This window comes from Cygnus olor, chromosome 10 (genome assembly GCF_009769625.2).
Source record: "Cygnus olor isolate bCygOlo1 chromosome 10, bCygOlo1.pri.v2, whole genome shotgun sequence".
NCBI lineage: Eukaryota > Metazoa > Chordata > Aves > Anseriformes > Anatidae > Cygnus > Cygnus olor.
In genome coordinates this window covers 11,781,778-11,787,849 of record NC_049178.1, presented here as the reverse complement: position 1 = coordinate 11,787,849, position 6,072 = coordinate 11,781,778, and the positions used below count along the sequence as shown (strand labels likewise).

General features: G+C 43.1%; 1 protein-coding gene across 1 annotated transcript in view; it reads left to right on the top strand.

Annotated features, from left to right (window-relative positions):
• The first annotated feature begins 259 nt into the window (after positions 1–259).
• SLC41A3 (solute carrier family 41 member 3) overlaps positions 260–6,072 on the top strand; it is a 120,741-nt gene continuing 114,928 nt past the window's right edge. The window contains exons 1-2 of the mRNA XM_040569156.1: positions 260–323; positions 505–639. The gene's annotated coding sequence lies outside the window, so the exon portion shown is untranslated. The remainder of the gene's footprint in view (positions 324–504; positions 640–6,072) is intronic.

Here is a 6,072-nt window from a genome sequence, read left to right as displayed (position 1 = left end):
AAGCACGCTGCTAATTTAAAAACAGCTCTCAAGGCATGTTGTGGTCTACTAGGAGATTAAAGGGTTTTCCAAATTTCTGCCTACCCCACCTCATTTCTCAGGAGAGCTCTCATTTCTCCACAGGCTCTAGAGTCTGCTTGCAAACAAAACAAATGAGGGATCACTGTGCTTCTTTCAAGGGGGTGTTAATTCGTAGGTGAAACACTGGAAGGAATGTATTTTCCAGCAATTTCTTAGTTTTCCCTTTTCCTCAGCACAGCTGAAGAAGGAATTCACTGAAGGCCACCTGGAAGCGGTGAGGCTGGAGAGCTCAGCTGACACAGGTCAGGATCTCTGATGGGCTGAAAGTGCCCTGTGTAACTCAGGGAAGCCATTTTAGTTCATGGGCCTGCTTTTTGGCTGGAGGTGTTTGGGTTTGCGTGTGTGAAGTGCAGTTGTGTTAAAAGTTTTTTTTTTTTTTTTTTTTTTTTTTTTTTTTTTTTTTTTTTTTTGCTGTTGTTGCAGGAGTGAGAAGGCTGGCAGTTCTGGAGGTGGAAGAAGTGAAGCGCTTGTGTGTTCCCCATCCTCTGAGGGCACGTGAGGGGAGCCCTGCCCCAGCACAGCCTGCAGCACCACTTGGGGAAGCCTCCAGGGTAGCAGGTAAGCCTCTGCGTGCCCTGTGTCATTGCTTATTTGCACAGCGTAAATGCTGTAAAAACTCATGGTGTGTGTGGGGAGGAAGTGCTTCGCTATCTAGAGACTTGGGTGGACTGTAGGTGCATGGAGCTCCTGGCATGTATTTCTCTGATGTTTGGTTGCTTTCTTTTGCCTACATTTGCGTTATCCATCTTCATTTCTTATTTGTCACTGTCACCTGGAAGCTCGTAGCATCTCTGTCATTGCAACATCTCTTTTTAGGTAAGGGGATGTGTTTGTGTTGTTGGCTGTCTGGAACTGATGTATCAAAATGTTGGCTAATATAACTGAAGTCACGGGAGAGGCCTAACTGCAATGTGTGTGCATGTCTCTTGCTGCCTGAGCTCAGACCTGGAGCTGCTTTTGTTACTGCATATGGGGTTTATGCCTCTCTTCACGCTTTGTTTTGAGTTTGTAGTCACAGAAATGATTTGGCAGGTGGTGCTGATGTGGTTCTTGGTTATGAAGTTTCAGTGGAGGGCGGAGTGAGTGTTTCTGGGCATTTTCAGGTGGAACAGGGTGTCCCAGGCCAAGGCTGGAGTTTCTGATGTTGTGGAAAAAAGTCAGTGTTCTTGCATGAAACCAAGCAGTAAATCATGGGCAGTGTGTCAGGTTGAAACAAGAAAACAAGTAACAAACCCCCTTGTCACTCCTATTTCCTTAGTGCTAGCAAATAGGAACTAAATTGTGATTGTGCAACTGGGGAAACTGAGGCAGGGAGTGACTGAGACCACACGTGAAGCCATTGAAAGGCTTGGAGTGTCATCCAAGCATTCTGGGTGTGACTTGTTGTTTGAAATGATGATTCTTGGTGTCTCAGTTTGAGATCTGTAATAAAGTCTGGTGAATGTGTATGTTTTCCACTCCCACAGCCTCCTCTATCTGTATGTTGACTCCTGTCTATGAGGTGTACAGTGCACAACTTTGAACACTGCAGAAGTAAATTGTCCAGAATAACATTTGGTTTTGAGAAATCCTTACCTTGCATGCAAGTTCTTCCTCAAGTAAGAAAGATTAGCTATGGGAGATGGTTCCATCTACATATAAACTGAAGCTACAGTGTAACGGAGGGGAACATACTCATCTCTTGTCTGCTGTAGTGCATAGGTGAGAATGGGCTTCCACTGTGCATGATTTACCACTGTGCCTGGTTTATACAAAGGGTTTGTACAAGGAACAGCAGGTGTGGCTGCAAACCTGCTAGAATGTATTTTTCTCAGTGTGACTTGCACATGTTGAAATCAGGGTCTCATCAAGGAAGTCGCAGATAGGTCTTCGAGAGGGACAAAGAGAAGTTAAACCTTAGTGTGTTTGGCATGTGGGGGCTGGGAGCTCTAAAGGGAATATCCCAGAGGCATGTGGTGAGCAGTTTTGGTTTGGCACAGATAATGGGAGGCTGCATTCATAAAGGACTAAGTGTACAAGTTTATTAAAACACTAGTAGGCTGTTGTCTTCCTCCAGGATAAATCTCTTGTCTTCTTTCGTAACACTTCATAGAGCATGTTGAGACACAATTGAGAACACTGCAGTTCTGGTTTAGAAGCAAGGAGTGTTCCTGTGAATGGAAAGGCTGCATTTGAATTAATCGTGGGTGATTAGGCATTGAATGGCCTCTTCAGCTTTATAGATCTGAGGTCCCCAGCAATAGCTGATGTGAAAATGGTGTGTTGTGCATGACAGTAAAAGCTAGCATGTGTGGGCATGTGTGTAGCCTTGTTTATAGGCATGTATTTGACTTCTACTTTCCCAGCCTTGCAATTTCATACTTTGACCAGGTTATGTCTCACTGCTCTCTGCATGATCTCTTTCTCTTGTCCTCAGAAATATTTTTTGGGGGGAATTGCAAGGAACTACTGAGTTGTCAGGAATGTGTGTGCATGTAGAAGCAGTACTGGTAAAATCATAACCCAAAAGGGAAGGTTGAAATGCAGACTACTTGCGCTTGGTTTTCTGAGGGGAAAAAAAAAAAGGCATTAAAATAAAACTGCTACACCAACAACAAAGCAATGCACAGAAAAACACATTATTTCATTTTTCTTAACTCTTGTCTGGTTAACTTTTTTTTTTTTGGTTGATGAATAAAAGCAGAAAACACACTGAGCCGTTCCTTTTTGGCAGTGTCCCAACACGTTTCAGATGTAGGCCTGCCATTGATCTATTCAACCCTTTCTCTGGGGAGTTTCATGGTGAGCCTTAATTCCTAAAGGCTGTCTCTCTTTACACCTCTCCATGTGTTTGCTCATAGCAAGGGAGAAAAATCTTGTCAGATGTCTAAAAACTGACTTCAGAGTGGAGTAAAAGATGAGGTATCTTTTTGTTCTGCATTTGTATAGCCCGTGCTCAGCATGGGCTTATGACTGAGACTCTTGATTCATATATCAAAATGGGAAAACTAGTAAAATAAGCTGGTATCTGGTGCAGGCCAAATTCCTAAATGTGGTCAATGGGGAAAAAGCAGGGCTCTCCAAATGCCAAATAGACCATTTGTTGACATGTTATGCTAGGTATCTAGACTGGCAGTACAACTCAAATTGTGAAATTGTCTAAAATGTTGCATAGATAATAGTCTGGGATATGAAACTTCTAAGTTGTGATGAATCTGCAAAAAATCCTGCAGTGTAAGTTGCACTGTCTGGGAAGGCAGCGGTCGAACAAAATAACGATTCAACTGACTCCCCAAACCAGCCTACCAGTGAAGCTTGACATATTGCAGGGCCAGGCACTGCATTTGGTGAGAGTGATGCATTTGAAAAGATTGTCTTAGACTAGGACATTGTAGTCAACTGTCTTATTCATGTTCTTGAAAGGTACCTCTTGGCAAAATACCTTACTGAGATTGTCTTTAACATAGTGAGTTTTTATTATAATGATTCATATGAAAGAAGATGGATCCTTGACCCCTGCTGAATACTGGTTTGTATACTGATGACTCTTTAGAATGAATAGAATGTGGGGGTAATCAAAATTTAGCCCAGTTTGAGGTAGGTTGAAAGGAGGAGGTGTTCCTAAATGGATGCCATGCTGTTAATTGCTGAGCAGGTGCCTCCCAGACTGTGAGAAGTCTTTACAAAGCTGCCTCTGGGAGGCAAGATGCTGCTGAGCTGATTCTAGTCTGACAAATGGCTACAACACTTGCTTAAAGAGGCTGCTACAGTAATTCAGCTGAGATTAGCTATACTCTAGGTTTGTTTTTACCATCTGAATGCTTGTCCTTCCTAGTTCCAATTTGTGTGAGGGGCTTAATCCTTTTGCTGTGTTGTTGTAATATGTGCTATTTTGTACAAATACTATTTTTTTTAAGTGCCCCACGTGGGTGCAGATAGAACTGCAGCACTCTTAAGATGGTTGCTTTTTTCTCCTAAGGTGGAGAATCAAATTAAACTGGTCTTGCAGATCCATCTGCTGTGGTAGCTGCACTTTAACCAACAGACATTTCCCTGCAGGTTCTACTCCAATAGTGACCTTATTCTGCTGACTTCCCTATTGCGGAGTGAGATACTTCCCAGCTGATGGTGCAGTGAGAAGCCATGGTTGTGGGCCCATTCTACAGATGGGAGTGTCCTTACCCTAGTTTCCATAAATTGTGCGACAGAAACTGGGAGGTTTCTGTACTAAAATTAGGCACAGGCATGCTCAGAATTGGAGAGAACAGAAGCAGGATGTATCAGTGTGTGATTTCATTTGTAACTGTGTGTGTTCTTTGAATTTGTATTAGAAATGCATTCATTTTTCTGTATCTGCTTGGTAGACCTTTTTCAAGAAAGAAAAGGAAGAACAGAAGTGTTTTACTCCAGGATTGTGATGGTTGCTTTTGACAAGAGGTGGGATCAGTTTCTGATTTGACAGGGTCACTCCCTGTTATGTCTTACAGCATCTTGTTCAAGCATCTGTCAGTGTGTTGGGGATTTATGGGCACAGATCTTTAATGGCAACAAAATAAAGCTTGTAGTATCAGCAAAATACTGGTCTCTTGGAGACACCTTGGATGGCTAATTGAGGGGCCTCCCAAGGCCTGCCTGAAGGAAATGTTTAAAGGCAAGGAGGCAGTGTCGTTCTGCAGTGTGAGAGGCTTTGAAAAATAAGCATATGCTTGTCTTATGTAGGTGACAAACAGATTTCATGGGTGTAGAGAGACTGTATGCTCAGGGTCTATGCCCCAAAATGTTTTCTGGAGCTGCAAAAAGTACTGAAGGAAGTCTTGGGGAATCTGGGATAAAGCTGTGAGGAAGATGGGCTTTTAGTAGGGCTCTGTAGATTGGGAATTACGTAGATTTCTCCTGGTAGCACCATGGGACCTTTGTATTTGGGAGCTATTTTATTATATGGAGTCTTAAATTCTGGTGACTCATACCTCAAAAATAGCAGGAAAAGTTTTCCTTTTTTATATGCATTCTAATTCTTTTTATTTTTTCTTTCAATTTACTAGTGGCTGAAGTCTGCAATACCATAGTTGCAAGTATGACGGTCATCACCTGCTAGCTGTGGGCAGCGTGAGCTACACATTAGGTCTTCGTTGAGTCACTGGTGAGGGCTAATTGTGTATGCACAGGCTGATCCAGCCTGTGCTAAGGTTCAGATTTAAGAACTTTGAAATAATATTTGGATATGCCTGGCTATCTGTGCAGGCAATGAGGAACAGTTATAACTGCTCCTAAATTAGGAGCATGTGGTAGAGATCAGACCATGGCCTGTGAAGATGCATCTTCTCATCCATGCTTGTTGCCAGTGGACACCTATTTCAGCAGGAGTATCTCAGTGTAGCTCTGAGACTTTTTCAAAAATGCTGGTTTCCAGCAATTCCTGTTCCTGCTCTGAACTTCAACCTCATTCTGTGCTGAGACTGATAACTGTACTCTCAGTGGTGACTAATGAGTTGAGAGGTGATTATAGGCTTAGGCAGTATCCCCAAGCTGTGGGAAATCCTTTCTAATACAGTGGCACACTGAAGTGTGACACTTACTTGATAGGATGTGGTATAGCTCTTTGCTGTATGACTGGATTTGTTTGCTCATTTCCAGTCATACTGGACAAATTGTGTCCAGTATGTGGCAGTAATTGTGACACGGAGATGTACTGAAGGCTCCCTCCCTCCTTGGTTACTTGTGTGTTAATATGTGGCTGTTTCCATGGTTTTCTTGTGTGGCATTTATGGGAGGAATGTGGCACCTAGAGCTAGGAGACTTGTCATGTGTCACCATTCAGCAGGGCTTCAGCAGGGTCACTTGGCTGTGCAAGAAAATGTGCTGACTCTGCTCCCCATCTTCTGGAGCTGTGCGTGTGCATCTGCGTGTACTTGTGCCGCAGAAGCAGCCAAAGGCCCTTCCTACTCAGAGCGTCTGTCGTCATGTGTTTTAAATAATCTGAAACTAAAACAGGAGCATTCACTTTCCCTTCCT